Source organism: Physcomitrium patens, chromosome 17 (genome assembly GCF_059467195.1).
Source record: "Physcomitrium patens ecotype Gransden chromosome 17, ASM5946719v1, whole genome shotgun sequence".
Lineage (NCBI taxonomy): Eukaryota > Viridiplantae > Streptophyta > Bryopsida > Funariales > Funariaceae > Physcomitrium > Physcomitrium patens.
Window position 1 is genome coordinate 1640792 of NC_143426.1, and position 23191 is coordinate 1663982.

The following is a 23191-nucleotide window of genomic DNA, read 5'->3' on the forward strand; positions in this document are numbered from 1 at the left end:
TCAATTCAAAATAAATTTAAAAGAAGTTATAAAAGTAATACAAAGAAGTTTCACATTAATCTCAAAGAAAAATAAAAATAAATCTTATAGAAATATAAAAATAAAACTTTAAAGAAATATTAGAAATAAAAATATTTTAAAGAAATAATTAAGAATCCTAAAAAAATACTAAAAATAAAAATTCTAATGTAATTCCAATTAAAATCCTAATTGAACCTTAATCAAATCTTAAGTCAAATCGTAATTGAAACCTTAATTGAATCTTAACTAAATCCTATATCAAACCCTAATAAAATCCTAAATAAATCCTAAACCATATATAAATCCTAGACAAATCTTAGTCAAATCCTAATCAAGTTCTAAACCAATCTTCAAGAAAATCCTAATCCTAATAAAATCCTACACCACATCCTAAGTTCTAACCAAATTGTAAAAAAATCCTATAGCAAATTTGAACATCAATAACTAATGATCAAACCATTGATATCAACTCAAATTTTGTATACTTCTTAATATCTTAGTTAGAAAAAAATACAAGAAAGATGAAATCAATACCAAATACCAATTGAGAGAAATGCAAGATAATCCAATCAGGTATTAAGTAACCTCCTATTCCAATCTAGATGTTGAACTTCTAATGCCAATATCTCCTTCTTAAACTATTGAATTGCTCTAAAATTTTACTAATTTTTTTGAAAATTGAGTCTAGCATCCAAACAAAAATATTTCACTTCAATCTAATTGACAAATTGCTGAAGAAGTTAAAAACACTCATTGATCTTCAAACTCTAATTTTTGAGATCTCAATCTAAAAATACCTTCATATACTTCTATCTAACTATTTGATTAATCTCAAAACTTATACACATATTTACAAATAGCACACCAACATACTATCCAAATTTCATCCATACATATATTACAAAATTTAAGAAAATTTCAAATTTAGAAACATATTTTTATTTTTTAAAATCTAAACCAATTGAGAACATCATTAATTTTGAAAATTCTTCAAAAACTCAATATTGACTCAATTGATATAAAACTAATGCCAAAAAACCTTTTCTCAAGTTTGCTCTCAAATCTAATTCTTTGATCTACCAAAGAATTCTAAAGTCACTATAAGAGCACAGTTTTGTGCCTTACGGATTGTTTTTGATTCAAGTTGACAACTCATCCTCTCTAGGTATCAATTCTTGGCTTCTTGAGGTAATATATATATATATATATATATATATATATTTTTCATTAGCTATATTATATCATGACAATGTTTTAGAAGACTTGCTCATCTTCCAAGAAAAAGTAATTGACATAGTAGATCAATGCGACTTATGAAAAGAGATGGTAGATGTGAAGCACAAGCTTGTCCTCTAGGAGGATATAATAGAATTGGAAGATTGATTTATTTTCTAAGAAAAAATAACAGTAGAGGAAGAATAGCTTGTTCTCTAGAAAAATATTGTAAAGATAGACAACCAACTTGTCTTTTAAAAAGAAGAAGAAGAAGTAGAAGACCACATTGTCTTCTAAAAAGAAGTAGTCAAAGTGAAAGACCAAAATATCTTCTATATATCACACACATATATATATATTTATTCTAATATTTATTTATATGATTAAATAGAAATAGATAAAAGTATATTTATTTCATAATATTTTTTAAAGAAGCTTTTTAGAAGCTTTATAGATGTTCCTTTGATTTTTCATGTATTTGTAGTTGATTGGTAGATTATAAACTTAATCAATAAATTAACCACATATTAATAGCTTATGAAACAAGCTAATTATATAGTGCATATAGAAAAAATTTATCTTGTAAATTAAGATACATGTTTTGTAAAGTCAACACGTTTTTGGAAATCCTAAAGGACATTGTGTCACGGACATACTCATGTAAGCTAGTAATTACATATATAAATAGATGGAAGTAAGTAAAATTAGATAAAAATAAATTAATTCTATAATATTTAATATGAAAGCTTCTTAGAAGCTTCATAGATACTGCTTTGACTTCACAGGTGTCTTTAATTGACTTTTTGGATTAGAAACGTGGTCAATAAGTTGGCCATGTGCCACACATGTTGCTAGCTTGAAGATCAAACTAACTATGTGGCCCACACATAGAAAAACTTGCCTTGCAAGTCAAGGCATGTATCCTACAAAGTCAATACATATTGGAGGTCCTATAGAACATCGCCATGTAGCTCCTAATTAGATAGTATATATAGAGACAAGAGTGAAGCCCTCTTCACTCTTGTCAACTCCTTTCTTGCTTCTAGTCTAGTTTCAAGGGTCTCTAGTTTTCTTATCTTTTGGCAATAGTCATTCCAGTTTCTCTTTCAATATACATACTTGTTTATTTATATTTTGTTACCTTTCTTTGAGTGAAGGCTCACTTATCTAAATTTCTTTTTTATTGAGTTCTTATCCTTGATAGATTGACAAGAATACCCCTACAATATCAGAGCTTTGTCTAATCTTGATTAAGAGTGGATTACCCTTTTTTTTTGATAAGATATAAGCATATTAGAAGTTGCGGATTACCCTCTTCTAAACTGATATTGTCCTTAGTATTTTCTTTGTTCTTAAGTCCTCTCTTCTATTTGTCTTAAGCGATATTAGATATCTTCTCTTTTCTAAGTGTTATCATGGCAGAACTTATTGAAATGAAGAGTGCAATGGCATAAATACAAGAGCAATTGAGAGAGTTAATGCTTGCGATGCATCAACTCAATTTACCACCACAAGGAGCAACAAGATTGGCAGGAAGTGAAGATATAGAAATGGTTGGAGCTGCTTCAACATCTGCACCAAATCATGTCTTTTTTCCTATGGTGGAATGCCCTTCCAGTATTAGAGAACCAAGAATTGCCCTACCCGAGAAGTTTGATGGTACCAGATCCAAGTTTTGAGGATTTATCAATCAAGTGTAACTTGAAATTGAACTTCAATCTCAAAGCTATCCAACTCCATGATCGCAAGTTAGATTCATTGGTATGCTTCTTTTAGGTTCAGCACTATTGTAGTTTTCATCTTTTCTTGAATGATGAGATCCAATATTAAATAATCTAGAGGCTTTTTTGGCGGAGTTTCGATCCATGTATGGAGAACATGATATAATTCATGTTGCAACCAATAAGATCCATTTTTTACGACAAGACAATCGATCAGTAACGTTGTACACTTCATAATTTTGACAACTTACAACTGATATTAAGTGGGATGATGCTGCACTTATTAGCTAATTTCTCTACGGATTATAATATGAGGTAAAAAAATTAATGCTCAACTTACCTGATCCTCAAACATTGAGTTAAGCAATTGACTTTGCTGTGAAGTGCGACAATCACCTTTTTGAATTTCGATCTGAGAACCAACTTCAACGTTACTATAATTCAATGGCAACACCAACACCTCTTCAACACATACATTTGGAAGTAGAGGATATGCAAATTGATGCAGTACGTTTCAAACCTCTTACTGAGCAAGAAAAGACTCGTCGTCGTCAAGAAGGATTATGTTTATATTGTGGAGAACCAAAGCACACTGCTCAACATTGTGCAAAGAAATGACATAATCACAAAATGAGGAGTATGGCTGTGAAAGAAGACAATATGTCGGAAAACGAGTTTGTCCAGCTACAATAGGGACCATGCAGTTGGAACCTTGCACAACATCTAGTAAAAGTCCTATTCTCTTCTCAGAGCCCTCTCCTTGTTTTATATTAAATATTATTTTAGGACCTAAACATTACAAAGTCTCTAGCTTATTAGATTCGGGAGCCTCAGTGTGTCTTTTAGATGAAGAATTTACTAAAAGACATAGCATATCTTTAGTAAAGAAAACTAAACCTGTTCATGTAGAAGTCATAGATGATCGTCCATTGTCTTCTGGAGATATTACTCACGAAATCTTTCTTATAGAAGTAATAATCAATGGTCATAATAGCTTTGTAGTATTTAATATCATTAGATTTCTCTCTAATCCAATCATTCTAGGTTTATCGTGGTTAGAAAAATACAACCCTCAAATAGATTGGATTTTTCAAACTCTTACTTTCTCTAAAAGTATAACTAATAGTGTGATTAATCAAGTAGAGAGTCATAAGTCTAGTTCAATTAAATCCATATTTATAGGTGTAAAAGCTTTCTTGCATGCTGCTATGAAAGAATCACCATATATTATTTATGCCACACTTGTTCCTACTGGTGGAAAGACTTCAAGTGGCATTTCAAGCCAATATCAAGAATTTCAAGATATATTTTGAAAAAAAGAATGCGGATACACTTCCGGAACATCATCCCTATGATTGCTCAATTGACCTTCAAGAAGGAACACAATCGCCATTCGGACTAATCTACATTTTATCACAAAATGAGTTGACTGAACTCAAGGAGTATATTGAAGAAAATCTAGCGAAGAATTTCATACGCCATTCTAAATCTCCGACAGGAGTTTCAATTCTATTTGTAAAGAAAAAAGATGGATTATTGCGGATGTATATTGATTATCGAGGACTCAACAAGATTACTATGAAGAATAGGTATCCACTACCTTTAATATCTGGACTTCTTGATCAGCTGAATCAAGCTAAGATCTATACAAAAATAGATCTCCGGGGAGCATACAATCTAGTACGCATCAAAGAAGGAGATGAATGGAAGACTACGTTTCGAACTAGGTAGGGACATTTTGAATACAATGTCATGCCTTTTGGACTTACAAATGCATCAACAGCTTTTCAACATCTAATGAATGATATTTTTAAAGAATTTTTGGACGATTTTGTGGTTTGTTATCTAGACGACATCTTGATCTATTCTAAGAATCCAGAAGAACATGAACTTCATACTCGTCGTGTATTACAAAAATTAAGAGATGCAAGATTCTATACAAAGATAAAAAAGTGTATATTCCACACTATTCAAGTCGATTTCTTAGGTTACATCATTTCAAATGATGGACTTATGATGGATCCTAAGAAAGTTCAAACTATTATAGATTGGAAGATCTCAAAAACGGTAAGAGATGTCCAATGTTTTTTAGGATTTATCAACTACTATCGAATCTTCATCAAGGACTTCTCTAGAGTTGCAGCTCCACTTACACGTTTGTCTTGTAAAGACAAACTCCAATGGAATCAAGAAGCGAAAGTTGCTTTTGAATCTTTGAAGACAACGTTTATTTCTGGACCAATCTTGTATCGTGTTGATTTTTCCAAAGCATTCTTTATGGAAACAGATGCATCAAACTTTGCTCTGGATGCGATTTTATCACAAATGGGAATAGATGACAAGCTTCATCTAATAGCCTTTCATTCAAGAAAATTCTCAGCAGCAGAAATCAATTATGAAATCCACAATAAAGAACTTGTTACAATCATGGATTCTTTTCAAGAATGGCATCATTATCTAGAAGGCGCTTCCAGTCCAGTCACCATGTATATGGATCACAAGAACCTCGAGTATTTTATGTCAGCATGTATATTAAATCATCATCAAGCTCCTTGGAGCATGTCTTTATCAAGTTTCGAGTTCATCATCACTTATCGGCTAGAAAAACAATAAGGTTTGTCCGATGCCTTGTTTAGACATTCTTATCTTGCACCAAAAGAAGGAGATGCAGCTTTTGAGTAACAAAGAATGGTTCTCTTGAAGCCGGAGTAATTTCATCTTTGAACAATAAAATCAACAATGACTGTTGATTTAACTTTTCTTAAGCAAGTCCAGTTAAGTATGTCTTCAGACCCTCTTGTTCATGATATCAAGAATAATTCTTCTAAATCTCATGATTCCTCTAAATTTGAATTCAAGAACAACCTACTCTATTTTGAAGGATGCCTATATGTTCTAGAAGGAGAAGCACGTTTACGTATTCTTCAAGCTCATCATGACTTTCCAACAGCAGGATATTTTGGATATAATAAGACTTTGAAGCTGATATCTAGGGATTTTTGGTGGCCTCAAATGTGGAAGGCAGTTAAAGATTTTGTACAATCATGTGATGTTTGTTCAAGATCAAAAACTCCTCGTCATCGACTTTTTGGACTTCTTCAGCCATTATCCATTCCAGAACACCCATGGTCTTCTGTTTCTATGGACTTCATCACGGATCTTCCAATCTCAGATTCTTATGATTCTATATTCGTGATAGTAGATCATTTTACCAAGATGGCACATTTTTTACCATGTAAAAAAACTATCACAGGTGAAGAAACAACTAAGCTCTTTCTTGACAATATCTATCGCTATCATGGATTATCTAAGGATATTATATCAGATATGAGAATTCAATTTATATCAAGATTTTGGCGGACTCTTCTCAAGATTCTTAAAGTGGATATAAAACTATCTTCGGCATTCCATCCTCAAACTGATGGACAAACGGAGCATGTTAATCAAGTTTTGGAGCAATATTTAAGATGTACCATTAATTACCAACAAAATGATTGGACAACTCTTTTGCCATTGGTAGAGTTTGCTTACAATAATACGATACATTCTTCTACAAAACAAACACCTTTCTTTACTAATTATGGTTATCATCCACGACTTGATACTTTTGACTTTTCAAAAGTTGATAATCTTGGTGCAAAAGATTTGGCGATTCATTTATCAGAGCTACATGCAATGATGAAGGCGCAGTTAAAAGAGGCTCAAGAATAACAAAAGATCAATGTGGATGTCTATCGAAAGGAATAACCACCATTTATCTTGGGTGATAAGGTATAGCTACTTCGTCACAATATCAAGACCACTCGTACTTGTGATAAGTTGGACTATCGAAGACTTTGACCATTTTCTATTTCTATATAAATCAATCCAATTGCATATCGTTTACATCTACCAGTGTCATATTACGTGCTTTCCTGCTCGAGAATGCGTTGGGGGTCTAGCTATAGAAGATAGTATGGAGATTCGCTAATATTCAAGCAGTCTATCAGTTTTTGACTGTTGGAATATAAACGATTGTAAGAATATACCATAAATCTATACGGATGTCCTTCGACTGCTCGTCGAAATCCTTTTTGTCCCAACCGGTAGGTCTCTAGACGTTACAGAGAACCCCGAACAACCCGATGTGCTAATCCCCGATACCACTTTATACTCATGACCTTGTATCCACTGACTGTCTTGTTAGATTAACCCAAAAATTTTCATTCATTCTGCATACTCAATCCTATAGACATCCTTTTAATTCTTCAATTACAGACGTAACTTCGATTTCACAAAACAGTCAAGAGTAATCACACCCACTTCATTAAAACCCCGATTCACCAATACAACATTGACTTCAGCAACGATTGCTTCAGTCTTCCTAAAACCCTATGAAGAAATAAAAAACCCCAATTCTCTGTCTTTCTCCACCTCCCCCCTCCCCCCCTCAAAGCATGAAGCTAGCTCTCTGACCCTTAAAATCCTAATTCTCCCCTCTTTCAAATCCTAGCCTCTGAATTTCTTCAATCTTCCGTCTTGGATCCAAAATTGACTCCATCGCCAGAGCTTTCTCCTCTGTTTTTTTTTCCTTTTAAAAGGTTCTTTTTTTGGAAACAACGTTCCCTGAAATGGCACAGAGAACAGGACACCCTGAAACAGAATCGAAACCCCCGTAATCGGGACCACATTGAGCCGTCCGACCAATTCAGGTCTCATATTGGCTAAGAGGCCCGTAGTAAGACCTGGATGTTTCCATAATTGGGTCAAATTGGTCCTTCGCGTCAAGCTCACTCAGTCATCGATTTAGTCCTTTCGATTCTGTTGACTCCCACTATTGGACTCGAACGGAGCATTTCATTACTAATAAGTATGCCCTGACCAACTGTAATGGGGTGTCTGAACTGGCCCCTGAATATTGGCACTGGAATCGGTTGTTGCTCCCAATATTCGAGATAAGTGAACATTAATAAAAGTCCCCTTTCTTTATATTTTCATCATATAGACATGTTACAACATGACATCCACCTCCTCTGAACTTGTGCATCCTCCGGTATGCACCAATTTACCCAATTGCTGTTTGATTTATAATATATTCTCTACGTCTTTGTCCAGTTCGTCTTTATCACCTTCATTATCCAAATCACTTTCATCTTCTTGCTGCGGAGTCTCTATACCTTCATTAAGGTCTTCCATATTCATCTCCGCGTGTCTTCGTTTAAATATTTTTACTCGCTTCCCTGCAATTGGTATTTTCAATTATGTACTATCTAATTCCCGTAATGAGTAAGTCACATTATCATGAACAGTTGTTACTACATATGGTCCAAACCAACGTTTTGAAAACTTCCGTAAAGTGCTATATTAGTTGTCCAGACTACTATCATAAACAAGTACCCAATCACCTTTTTCAATTGCTTTAGGTCTCAATCGATGTTGCTTATCGAATCACGCCTTGTTTTGTAACCTTGCTCTTTTTAACCTTTCCAATGCTATCTACACATCTTCCGATCTTTGCTCCAATTGTTGAATCCTAATAGTCAAAAGTTCTTCTCTTGTCAATCCATCTTCCCATAGTAGCATACTCCAAGTAAGTACCTTTTCTTCAATCGGCATAATTGGTTTTTGACCTGTCATAAGTTCTACTGGCATATATCCTGTCACTGAACTATGTATTGTTTGATCAGTCCATAATGCAAATGACAAAAGCCGTGGCCACTCTCTAACTTTTCTATTACAAGCTTTAACTAATGCTTTCACAATCGATGGGTCACCACGTTCGCTTTTTGCATTCCCTTCCGGATTATAAGCAGTAGTCAGTGATAGTTTAACTCCACATCTTTCAAAGAACTTATGAGCTTCTTGTGCATTTAATTCTCCATGATCTGCAGTGATTTTTCCTATGCATCCGTAGCAGCAAATGACATCTTCAAGCAAAAACCTACAAATCCCCTCTGTAGATTTTGTCCTCAATGCTCTTCTTTCTACTTGATTTGATAAATCTTCATGAGCTAAGATCAAATATCTCATCTGCCATAACCCAACTAGCATAATAACCAAATCAACAACCCATTTAAAATGAATAGCCAAAGGATACGTAAGATGAAGACCATCTCGATGTTGAATATTAGAATAGGATTGACAGATTTCACATGACTCTACAAATGAGAGCACATCTCGATACATATTTTTTTACTAATATCGTTTCTTGAGTTTAGCAAAAGTAGCCCAGATTCCTCTATGCCCTGTCCATAAACTATTATGAAATTCCTTTAATAATTTTAGTTTTTCTTCTTTTTTGCCTATCACTCGTTGTGGCATCCCAATTCCTTTCTTTGGTCTCTTCCATAAGAATCCATCTCAAAGCAAAAATCTATATGATTTTTTTCTTATTTGTTTGAATTTTTCTGTAGACCAATTCCCCTGCTTAGTCAAGGTATTCAAGTAATGACCAATATCTAATAATTCTCCTTCATAAGATTCTTCAAGAAATAGCTTGTCTTCTCTGTTGAGATTTGATATTGAATAGAATTTCAATTCGACATCATCAATGTCTTTGACCATTTTGTTCTCCCTCTCATATTTTGCTCGAGATAACATGTCTGCTACTAAATTGTCCTTCCGAGTAACATGCTTAAATTCTGGATTTAGTGACTTAATATAAGCAATCCATCTCAACATTGTAATATCTGGCGTTGAACAGTTAGTAATCATTCTAAGCAATGGCAAGCAATCTGTTTCAATTACTACTACTGCCCCAATCAAATAGTCCTTTTCAGCTTTCATAGTCGAAACAACTTCCCAAAGGTTCTTTTTTGACTTGCGAATATGTACGCTGACGAATATTTAAAACTTTAGCTCCAAATCGAACTGCAAATCTATTTCCACTTATATCATCTTGACCCACAGTCCATCCAATGGTAATTGGACTAGCGTCCATAGTAAGAATCATTGGTCTATTGCACTTATAATCAACCTTCTTCAATATTGGAGGTGATATCAATAATTTCTTCAATCTTTGCATTGCCTGAATATGCCTTTCTTTCCATTTAAATTGGTAGCCCTTGTGTAACAATTCATATAATGGATCCGCTATGTGAGCATAATGAAGTATCCAGATTCGATAAAATATACATGCACCTAAAAACCTGCGAACCTCTGTTAAAGAATCACAATCCTCTTTCATCCTTTCAATTGCATCAACTTTAGTCAAATCTGGATTTCTTTCGTAAGATCCACATAAATGTCCAACAATCACAACCTCTTGTACTCCAAATATGGACTTCATATCCGATAATGTAAGATGAACTTCTCCAAGCTGAGTTAAAATCTTTTCACAATCTTGTATATGATCAACAACACATTTGCGACACCCCTTCTTATCTAAAGTTTCATCCTTGTCTCCTTCTCTGCACCCTTTTATAGGAACATCATCTAGAAAAGGCATAGTCTTCTCCGAAATAAAATCTCTCAATACCTTATTCATCCCATTCATCATATGTGCAATTGAGTTGGTCGCGCCTTAAGGACGAGTGCACATTCTAACCAATCCAAGTGGTGTCCTCATCGTCATCATATCTCTACTTCTTTCAGCGAGTTGAAATTGATCATAACCTGAATACAAATCACCCATTGAATAGATCGCCCTCCTGTAAACGCCTTAGCAAATTCATCCACAATAGATCCAATTCCTGCATTCCTAACAGTTACTACATTCATTGGTTGCATATCTTGAATAAACTGTAGTGACCCATTCTTCTTAGGTACCGTAAACCATCAACTAGAATACGGCGGAAATGAGGGTTCCAATATTTTCATCTTCATCTTTTCTTTTAATAATTCCACCAATTTAGGTAAATGTACCCTCGGTACTAAAATCGGTCTTAGATTTCAAGGTACATGCAGTACAGTGAAGATAACCATATGTGTTATAATATTCGGATCCACACACCCAATTTCATAAGATTCGAAGGCAAACGATCTACCTTGTTTAGCCAACATCTTTTTGAAGCAAGTAATTTCTTTTGGCAATAAAGAACCATCAGAACCAATCTTCAATTCTTCAAAAGTCTCTTTAGTAAACTGATGTCCAATTCTCATTGGATCTCTTAAACTTGCTTCTTTTGATGCTTCTCATATTTGTTCCTTAGACTTTTCTGGTAATGGTCCGGCAATAGGCTTTACCTTCTTATCTGTCGTTTTATATCTCGTCTCTACAGTGACTTCTGGTGCTTGAAAAGATTCAAGTATGGTATAAACCTCTCTTGAATGAATCTCAACAATCTTATCATTATCTCCTAATCCAATAGATGTAATCAATTCCAATAAATCTTCTAGTCCATTTTCTTCATAAACACCTAAAATCCTCTCATCATCTTATAATGTACCTAACTTGCATAATTCTCTTTTAATATTATATAATCTTTTTTTTTCTTTTCTTTTAAAATCATTAACTTTCTTATACATAATATTTCCATTCTCCAAAATACCAATAAAACTCGCATCAAAGGTACCTTCATCTCGCAAGAGTACCTCCTCTTTTGTACCTCCATAATCTTGCTTTATAGTGGTACCTCCCCAAAATCCTTAAATCCTTCAACAATCTTTGACAATGGTTTCTCCCTCAACCTATCTCGATTTTGTTCATGGTTAGGAGGTACTGTTAGAAATTGTACAACTTTTCTCCCATCTTTGCTACATACCCTTGCATAAACAGAACCATCGTCAAGTACTTTTGTTTCTATCCGTGTTGCCATAATATAAGGTTGTCCTAAAATCAACGGATAAGACGTTGTATCTTGAACAAAGAAATGTTACTCCGTCGCAACATCCCCAATCCGAATTTTGACATCTGGACAAGCTCCATATAATTCGCCTTGTGCGTTATTAGCTGCTCGTATTGCCCATCCATGTTCCATATCAATTGGCCATTTTTGCTTCTTATAAAGATATTTAGACATGAGATTTATTTTAGAACCATGGTCGACTAAAGCAACAATTGGTTCTTCTATATCTCCTACTTTCACTAATACCTCAGTAGTTGGCCTTGCCCAATGCTTTCGAGTATAATGATTCAAAGTTTTTGTTTCCTTATCACTATAATCTTTGAAATGTACTCATTGATTATACCCATTCCTTTCATTTTTTGGTTGCTTGTAACCAATATCAACCTCTTCTTCATCTTTATATATTCTTGCATCAATAGCATGACTCATTCCAGTTTCGCCCATTAATTGCCTCTTTTGCTTAATGTTGTCAATGATAACATCATGAAACTCCTTCTTTGCAATTCCCAAGACTTCTTTCAATGTGAATTCCACCTTAGCGTTTAATATATGTTCTTCCAACACCCCTTTCAAATTTGTTGCCGCTTCAATGTCAGAAAGTAGTTTATAAGCAATTAATTTGCCTTTATCTTTTGTCTCCCTTGTTTTTTCTTCCAATGATGCTGAGATATCCTTTACAGGCAATTCTTGTGAAGCTGCCTCCCGAGCCTTGTCTCCTCGAGTTTACCTCTTAGAAGAATTTCCTTCTCTCGTATCATCAAAATTTTCTCGTCTCTTTTCTTCCATCAAAGCTTCATGTTGACTCTTAGCAATATATGCATGAACTGAAAGAGACTCAACAAGATCCTCCCAACCTGTTGCACCTTGTATTGTAGCTGCAGTCCTCAATAATGCTTCTCGAGGTAATTTCCCTTCTTGCATTGTAGAAATGGCAGAAGCCCAAAACTCACTAGTTTCCGTACTTCCACCAAGGTCATCATCTACTCTAGCACCATAACTTGCACTTTCTCGTGCTGTTGTTTCATGCTCTTTTAAGTAATCTTGAACCAATGCTCTCATTCTTCCCTTGCCAAAATTGGTTTGAAGAAGATCCTCTCTATCTTTTAATGCTATCTTCCCATCTTTTCAGCAAATAATTCCTTGCCATATCATATTATTAAATTCATTGCAATCTTTCCTAGTGTGTGAAGCGTCATTACACCAAATGCATCTTTGTACATATCCTTGTTTTGAAACATTCTTCAAATTGTTTGTAGAAATATTCTCTTCAAGTCTTGCCAATTTGATTTGAAGATCTCGCATTCCTCGTATAATTTCTTCCATCCCCATATCTACCTTCTTTGATAAGGATGTTGAAGGTTGAACTGTAGGCATTATTGGTGGTGATGTACGTATTGGAGTTTTGGGTGCTTGTACTATTTTTGGAATATTACTCCTATCCTTCTTCCTTTCTCTTTTTGTAAGCAACCCCACCACATCTTCAACGTTCTTCCACTTTGTTGTCAATCCTTCATCTTCTTCTTTGTCTTCAAGAAGGAGTTCTAATTTCCCTTGCAATTCTCCATCAGTAGCTTGAAGAAATAGATCAACTTTGTTCGGCTCCAATGTCAATTTTTCTACCTTCGATAATTGAGAGTACTGCCTCTGAAATTCTCTTAGTAGCTCTGTTGCTTGCAAATTCTTATTAGGCCGTTCAATCTATTCCAAAAATAGCTTCTTAATAACACAATCAGCATCTTTCAAGAAATATTCGTTTTTCAATGCATGTAAAAAAACCTCCCATGAATTCCCATAACGATCCGTAATTGATGTAATATGGTCTCTTATCTCCGGTATCATGGCAAGTCTAAATAATTCAACCATTTTCTTCTCAGAAACCCGATTTAATTCCATTCCATGAACATAACATCTTAAATACCTTGAAATATTCCTTCCATCAAATTGATCAATTTTATTGACCACTGCTTGCAATGCTTTGGTTGCCAGAGCTTCCTTTCGATCATTGCTTTGCTGTTGCTGCATTGATAATGAAAAGGCTTGAAACATACTAGCAATAGATAGATCCATGTGCATACCTTGTCCTTTAAAAGAACCCCCACCAAAAACTCCTCCTAAAGATCCTTCAAAGTTTTTATTTTCGTTCTCCATAAAAATAAAAATAAAATCAAACGAAATCCAATACCTTTTACCTCAAGCTTTTACGTTGGGTTCACTACTTATTTCGTATTACGTGCTTTCCTGCCAAAGAACACGTCGCGCATTTGGCTGTAGAAAGTAGTATGGAGATTCGCTAATATTCAAGCAGTCTACCAGTTTTTGACTATTGGAATATAAATGATTGTAAGAATATATCATAAATCTATACGGATGTCCTTCGATTGCTTGCCGAAATCCTTTTTGCCCCAACCGGTAGGTCTCTAGACGTTATAGAGAACCCCGAACAACCCGATCTCCTAATCTTCGATACCGCTTTATACTCATGACCTTGTATCCACTGACTATCTTGTTAGATTAACCCAACAAATTTCATTCACTCCGCATACGCAATCCTATAGACACTCTTTTAATTTTTCAATCACAGACGTAACTTTGATTTCACAAAACAGTCAAGAGTAATCACACCCACTTCATTAAAATCCTGATTCACTAGTACAACACTGACTTGAGTAACGATTGCATCAATTTTCCCAAAATCCTATGAAGAAAAAAAAAACCTCAATTCTCTGTCTTTCTCCCCCTCCCTTCCCCAGAAGCATGAAGCTAGCTCTCTGACCCTTAAAATCCTAATTCTCCCCTCTTTCAAATCCTAGCCTTTGAATTTCTTCAATCTTTCGTTTTGGATCCAAAATTGGCTCCACTGTCAGAGCTTCCTCCTCTATTTTTTTTTTCCTTTTAAAAGGTTCTTTTTCTGCAAACAACGTTTCTTGAAATGGCACAGAGAACAAGACAGCCTGAAACAGAATCGAAATCCATGTAATCGGGACCACATTGAGCTGCTCGACCAATTCAGGTCTCATATTGGCTAAGAGGCCCGTAGTAAGACTTGGATGTTCCCATAATTGAATCAAATTGGTCCTTCGCGTCAAGCTCACTCAATCATCGATTTAGTCCTTTTGATTTTGTTGACTCCCACTATTGGACTCGAATGGAGCATTTCGTTACTAGTAAGTATGCCCTGACCGACTTTGACGGGGTATCTCAACTGGCCCCTGAATATTGGCACTGGAATCAATCGTTGCTCCTAATATTCGAGGTAATTGAACATTAATAAAAGTCCCTTTTCTTTATATTCTCACGGTATACTCATGTTACAACACGACACCAGAGTCAATGAAAATCCATCCAATATTTCACATGTCTCTTCTTGAACCATACAAGACAGTGGACATACCAAGAAGATGACAAGCTCCACCTCCTCCTATAGAAGTGGATAATAATGAAGAGTTTGAAGTAGAAGAAGTTTTAGATTCAAGGCGGCACTGAAATAAATTGGAATTACTTGTCCATTGGCGCGTATATGATATTAGTGAATGCACATGGGAGCCAATAAAGAATCTTAAAAATGTAGCAAAGGTGGTGGAGGCTTTTCATCGACGACATCCATCAAAATCAAGATGAAAACCTTCTTTATAAAAGAAACAATATCTAGGCAAGATAACATTCTACTTTCAATCCTTGTTCGTAGCTTCTTTGTAGTTGTGACGCTCAAGAGATAGAGAACTACCAACCAGCAGATTCGACTTAAGAGCCTTCATTTGCTGACCTGTCGGACGAGACATTATGATTGTCACAACCTTCAAGACGACACAATCGAGATGAAGATCTTCAAGAACAACATGTTCTTCCTCGAATAGATGGCGAGATACAATGCATTTGATATCACGATTTGGGAAGGGACTCACGATGTTTGGTGATTTTTCTAGAGGTAGGAACAATTCCTGATGGTGTTCCAAATGTTCTATTTGAAGGAAGTTATGAGGGCCTGTGATTGTCGTTTTACTTACTCTAACTAATCTAATCAGAGTAAATCTGTATAGGGGAATTCGAACACAGGGAAAGATTACCGCATGAGCTTACACGTTAGGGTCACACAATCAACTGTATTCCGCACTACTTAAAACACCCAGGAAATACTACAATGCTTTCCACTTCCTAATAATACTCCACCATCACTGATAACAACAACGTGTAATCTCGCACTATCCTAAATGACAGGACATAATCATACTATAATCCAAACTCTGGAGTACTTCACCATTAACTGCCTTCACATTACAGTGTTTCATACAAACACAGACTCATTCTCTCTGCTGAATTACAATCAGATTTCAGCATTCAATCTTTCTTCTTCCCATTTAATAACAATCATACTTCCATTCCATAATTCACTTTCACAATATTCAGAAACTCTTAATCTTCTTATTCAAAGAAAATAACAAACAAAAGAAAAGAGGTAGCACCAAGCTTACCTCGGCTCACACTATCACAGTCTGGCCCTTACTTCCTCTCTTCCATCCTCCTTATGCTACCATGAGATACCAACTGCTACATCTCTAATGAAAACTACTTTTCCTAACTATTCATCCATTTTACCTACTGAACTACCTTTTCAACAGTCATCTATCCCTGTTTACACTATAAACTAAGTATCTACAATTCAGCAAATAACTACTTATTCTACAGGGCCTCAACAATGATCAAATAATTGGGTGGTCTTTTCGCCCTGGTATGGGATACTATCGATGGTTGAGAGGCCTTATCAATCATCTTCGAAGAGAATAAAGATCAGAATATGTAGCGAATATAATTCATCACATCATAGATTTCCTCAACATATGATGACCGCTCTTCATGGAACTCGTCCCTAGAAGAGGAGGTAATGCCACGGACATACTCATGTAAGCTAATAATTACATATACAAATAGGTGGAAGTAAGTAAAAGTAGATAAAAGTAAGTTAATTCTATAGTATTTAATATAAAAGCTTCTTAGAAGCTTCATAGATATTACTTTGACTTCATAGGTGTCTTTAATTGACTTTTTGGATTAGAAACATAGTCAATAAGTTGGCCATGTGCCACACATATTGTTAGCTTGAAGATCAAGCTAATTATGTGGCCTACATGTAGAAAAACTTGCCTTGTAAGTCAAGGTATGTGTCCTACAAATTCAACACATATTGGAGGTCCTATAGAACGTCGCCATGTAGCCCCTAGTTAGATAGTATATATAGAGACAAGAGTGAAGCCTTCTTCACTCTTGTCAACTCTTTTCTTGCTTCTAGTCTAGTTTCAAGGGTCTCTAGTTTTCTTGTCTTTTGGCAATAGCCATTCCAGTTTTTCTTTCAATATACATACTTGTTTATTTATATTTTGTTACCTTTCTTTGAGCGAAGGCTCACTTGTCTAAATTTCTTTTTTATCGAGTTCTTGTCCTTGAGACATTGTTACATAAGTATGGAAGTAAGAGTGAAGCCTTCTTCACTTTTGTCAATGCATTTTTACTCTTTAGTTTTATTTCAAGATTTTTTTAATTTTCTTGTCTTTGATAATAGCCATTTTAATTTAATAATACATCATTTCTGAGTGATTTTCTAGACCTTTTGAGTGACATAAGAGTGTATTGAAGATTTGTTTTTTCAAGATTCATGTCTTTGATACCACAACAAGATAATCAAGGTTGAAGAATGACTCATCTTTTAAGAAGAGGTAGTATACATCAACAACCAATTTGTCCTCTAAGAAGATATAGTAGATATGAAAGATCGACTTGTCTTTTAAGAAGAGGTAGTGGAGGTTGAAAATCAATTTTTCTTTCAAAACAAGGAATTGGAGGTAATTAATCTACTCCTTGTATATAATGAGGTAATAGAGGTCAAAGACTAACTCGTCCTCAAAAAGAAGTGGTGGGGATGGATGGCTATTTTTCTTCCAAGATAAACTAATAGAAGTTAAGAACTAGCTTATTTTAAAAATTAAAATCAAAGACTAATTTATTTATCAAGAAGATGAAATTAAAGATCAATTTGTCCTTTAAGAAAAAAAAATGAAGGTTGAATATTGATTCATCTTCTAAGATAAGATACTAGATTATTTTATTTTTTATTTTTTATTTATTTATTTATTTTTACAAATGATGGTTGAGATCAAAACACATTCATCTTCCAAGATAAGTGTCATAGATACATATCTTTATTCTAATATTTTTTTATATGATTAAATAGAAATAAATAAAAGTAGATTTATTTCATAATATTTTTTAGAAAAGTTTCTTAGTAGCTTTATAGATGTTGCTTTGACTTTACATGTCTTTGTAATTGATTGATAGATTAGAAACTTGGTCAATAAGTTAATTATGTGTTGGTAGCTTACAAAATAAGCTAACTATATGGCTTATATGTAAAAACCTTGTCTTACAAATTAAAATATATTTCTTACAAAGTCAACATATTTTGGAGGTCATATAGGTTATTGCTACATAGCTCCTAGTTAAGAGTATATATAGAGGCAAAAGTGAATCCTTCTTCACTCTTATCAATGCCTTTCAAGTCTTTAGTTTTTTTTTAAGAATTTTTAAGTTATCTTGTCTTTGGCAATAGCCATTCTAATTTAATACTATACCATCTTTGAAAGACTTTCGAGTTCTTTTCAGTCACATAAGCATATATTGAAGATTTCTTTCTTTGAGTTTCATGTCCTTTACAGTTTGATAAGAGTGCTAATTTATTATTCTTATCTTATTTTAAAAGTGTGTAGATTACCTCAATTTTATTAAAATTATTGCAAGGTTGCAAGGTTGCAAGGTTATTTGGTTGCAAGGTTGCAAGGTTGCAAGGTTGCAAGGTTATTTGGTTGCAAGGTTGCAAGGTTATTTTAAAAGTGTGAAGATTACCTATCTTTAAATAAATTATTTAATTTTCTAACACTAATATTTTTCTTAAAGACATAAAATTATCTTTATTTGTAGAAATTTTTATTTGATATTAGAGATTATAGATTATCTTCCTTTAATTTGACTTGTGGATTTATTAAATTGATTGAAAAGAAAGAAAATAAAACAACCTTGCAACCAAATCAAAGAAGTTTTGCTTCTATAAATACACAGGGATAGAAATTTATATGAACTAGAAGTTTGATGGAATAAGATTAAAATTTTAAGGATTTTTGTAATAAAACAAGCTCTATTTAAGATTGCATCTCTTCTAATATCTTCATGGATTTACTAAAATTTAATTCATGTGTATACTTTTATCTAAAAGTGGTCTTTCTTGGTTTGCACCTTTGATGAAAAAGGATTTTTAGTTCTTTTATGATTTGAATTCATTCTTAGAAGTGTTTATAGATACATTTGAAAAAAGTGATTAAGAAAGAGTAGTAGAGAAAAAGCTCTTATCTTTACAACAAGAATTATAATTAGTTACTATATATGATGTTGAATTCCAAAACCTTGCTTTCAACGTGGATTAGAATGACAAAGCCCTCATCAATTAATTTTAATATAGATTGAAGGATAACATCAAAGATTTGTTATTGGCAATGTTGAAGCATGATCTTTAGAATAATTTATTGCTCAAACCATTGTATATAATAATCAATTATTTGAAAGGTGTCAAGAACAAAGACTTGATTGAAAAGAAATAAGCCAAGTTATGATGGCAGTTGTCAAATTTTCAATAACTTATTTATCAATGCCAAAACCAATGTAAATTAATATAATATATTTTAAATCCTTCACTCAGTAAGAAAAGATTTGATGTCATCAAAAATATTTATGCTTATATTGTGGAGAAGCTAAGAAAACTACTCAATATTGTCCAAAGACATAAAGCAATTGTAAAATGAGAAGTATAATTACTAAAAAAGACTGTATCAAAAAACAAGTTTTTCAAACTATAATAGAGGCCATGTGGCTGAAATCTTATACAACATATAGTAAAGGTTCTATTTTCTCCTTAAATCTCTCACCTTGTTTTACAATAGATATTTTTTTTAAGACCTAAAAATCACAAAGTCTTTGTATTATTAGATTTAAAAGCCTAAATCTATTTTATAGACAAAGCTTTATCAAAAAAATAAGAAATATCTTTAATCAAAAAAACTAAACTTGTACATGTATAAAAAGTTTTTTGTTATCTTTTGAAGATGTTATATATGATATTTTTCTTTTAAATATAGTAATTAAAGATTATAATAGTTCAATAATATTTAATAGAATAAGTTCTCTTTCCAATCTAATTATTTTAAGATTATTGTAGTAAGAAAAATATAACCGACAAATAGATTGGATTTCTTATAACCATATCTTTTCTTATAGTTTAATCCAAAATTTTGATAATAAAATAAAAATAGATAAGCCTAATACATTCAAATTTTTACTAGTAAGTACAAGGACTTTCATGCATGTGGTAAAATAAAGCCATCTTTTGCTACATATACCACATTCATTTTTAATGGTAGAAAGACATCAAGTGATATTTCTAGCCAATATCAAGATTTTTAGGATATTTTTTAAAAGATAAATGTAGATATTCTTCCAAAAAATTGATCCTATGATTGTTCAATTGATCTACAAGAAGGAGCTCAACCACCATTTAGATTGACATACAGCTTATGGCAAAATGAGTTGGCTATACTAAAAGAGTACATTGAGAAGAATTTTTCTAAGAACTTCATATGCTATTCAAAATCTCCAATAGGAGCTCCTATCTTATTAGTAAAAAAAAATAAAAAAAAAAAGAAGATGGATCTCTATGGATGTACATAGAGTATCAAAGACTTAATAATATTTCTATCAAGAATAAATATTTCCTACCTTTGATTTCAAGACTTGACTAATTCAATCAAGTAAAGATCTATCCAAAAATAGATCTACAAAGAGCATACAATCTTATCTGCATTAAAGAAGAAGATGAATAGAAGGCTATTTTTCAAATTAAGTATGGACATTTTGAATATAATGTCATTTATTTTAGACTCAGGAATGCACCAGCTGCTTTTCAACATCTTATGTATGATATCTTTTGTAAATTTTTTGGTTATTTTGTTGTTTTTTATTTAGATGACATTCTAATCTATTTTAAGAATACAAAAAAATATGAACTTCATATTTGTCATGTATTCTAAAAACTTAGAGATGTAGGATTCTATGCAAAGATAAAAAAGTATATATTCTATACTTCTCAAATAGTTTTTTTAGGGTGTATCATTTCCAATGAAGGATTAATGATGGATTCTAAGAAAGTTTAGACTATTATCCATTAAAAGGACCCAAAAATAGTCAAAGATGTACAATATTATTTGAGATTTATAAAATATTATTGAATCTTCATCAAAAATAATTCTCAAGTTGTGGCTTTTTTTACATGTCTGATATGTAAAGACAAATTTGAATAGATTAAAGCAATAAAAATATCTTTTGAAGCCTTAAAAATAATATTTATTTCTAGATCAATTTTGTATCACATTAATTTTTTTAAGGCATTCTTTATAGAAACAAACGTATTGGATTTTACTATAGATGTTGTTTTATCACAAATGGGAGAAATTATAAGCTCTACTTCGTGTCAAAGTAGAGAGAATTTGCCTCAAGAAAGCATTGGGCTCCGGGCTATCTCTAATTGCTCAATTAAGTCTTGAAATAAGAAAGACCAAGTTTTTTTTATATATATATATATATATGTCACTTTTAGGAGCAATTATACCAAATATATAAGTCTTAAGTTTCCAAAAATACCCAAAATATGATATAAAAAACTCTAAATCCTTATATATCCTTATAGAGTATTATTTTCAAACTTCAATCACTCATATCTCTCAATTAGACTATTCAAACATATTCAAATTTTACATGAAGTATTGATGTATTTCTAAAAACCACCACAACAAATTTCAACTACAAATTTGTAGCAGATCTTAAGATATTGCTAAAATCCTAACAATAGTTTTAAATCCTAGTTTTTATACACCTATATGTAATTTTCTTCATATTTTACAAATTAAGCATTTAAATGCTACAAAATTTATATATATAGCTTTTTAATATATTAATTTATCTTTTTCAAAATATTTGAATAAAAAATTCATTCAAAAACTCAAAATATGGCTCCAACCATTACTATGAACAAAATCACTTACTTATTGCCTTTGATTTGGATGTACTAACTTCAACTCTTTATAACTTCTTTTTCTAAATTCCAAATATAATAATTCCTTTATAATAGATATAAGTCATAAAATTGTCGTTCTAGTTGTATTTTTTGATTTCCAAAAACTGCCATAAAACTCTTCATATATTCAAAAAAATAAGAATATATCTTAAAATATTACATTAATTTTAAATGGCTATAATTTCTTCATCCTAACTCCAAACTCACTAATTTTTGTATCCAAATTGTAGCCCAAATTCTAAACCTTATAATTTTAGTTTTTAATTTTAAATGACCTTTTTAAAATTACCAAAACTCTTGTTATGGGCATAGATAGCATATTGAATGCTCATTAGGCATGGCCTTTGACCAATAGGGATAAAGATCCTTACTTTTATTTCTTAAATGTCTCTTTTGAAGTTATCAAAATCCTTGTTATGAGCAAGGATAGCCTATTAAATGCCCATTGGGCATGGCCTTTCACTAATATGAATAAAGATCCTTATTTTTTTGCTTTCATCCGACCATGCCTTGATTTCATCCCTTTTCATAAGCCCTCTAGTAGTTTAGATTTTTATCTTTAGGCTTCTACTTTTTCTTATAGCTCTATACTAAAAATCTAAATCTTATATAATTTAAATACTATAATAAAAATAAATGAAATTCAAAATAAAGTTTCTTATATCCACTTTCTTTAAATTAATTATTAACCATTTTAATGTACATCAAGACTTATGAACATAAAATATGTTTTAACTAAATTTTACATACTATAGGTATTTATAGTCTAACATTGGTTGCTTTTCATTCCAAGAAATTTACAATAGCTGAGATTAACTATGAGATCTACAATAAAGAACTTCTTGTTCTTATAGATTCATTTCAAGAAAGTTGTCATTATTTAGAAGGTACTTTTAGTCTAATTATTATGTATATGGATCACAAGAATCTTCAGTAATTCATATTGGCATGTATTTTGAATCGTTGCCAAGCCCATTGGAGTATGTCTTTATTAAGATTTGATTTTAAGTTCACTTATAGATCTAAAAAAAAAAAAATTATCATATGTCTTTTTTAGATGTTTCTATCTTAAAAAAAAAAAAAAAAAAAAAAAAAAAAACAGCTTTTAATCAACAAAGAATGGTTTTTTTTGAAATTGGAGCATTTTCATCTTTAAGCAATAAAATCAACATTGATTGTTGATTCAACCTTTGTTAAGTAAATTCAATCAAGTATGTCTCATGATCCTCTTATTTATGATATCAAGAATAATTCTTCTAAGTTTTAATACAATCATGTGATATTTGTTCAAGATCTAAAACTCC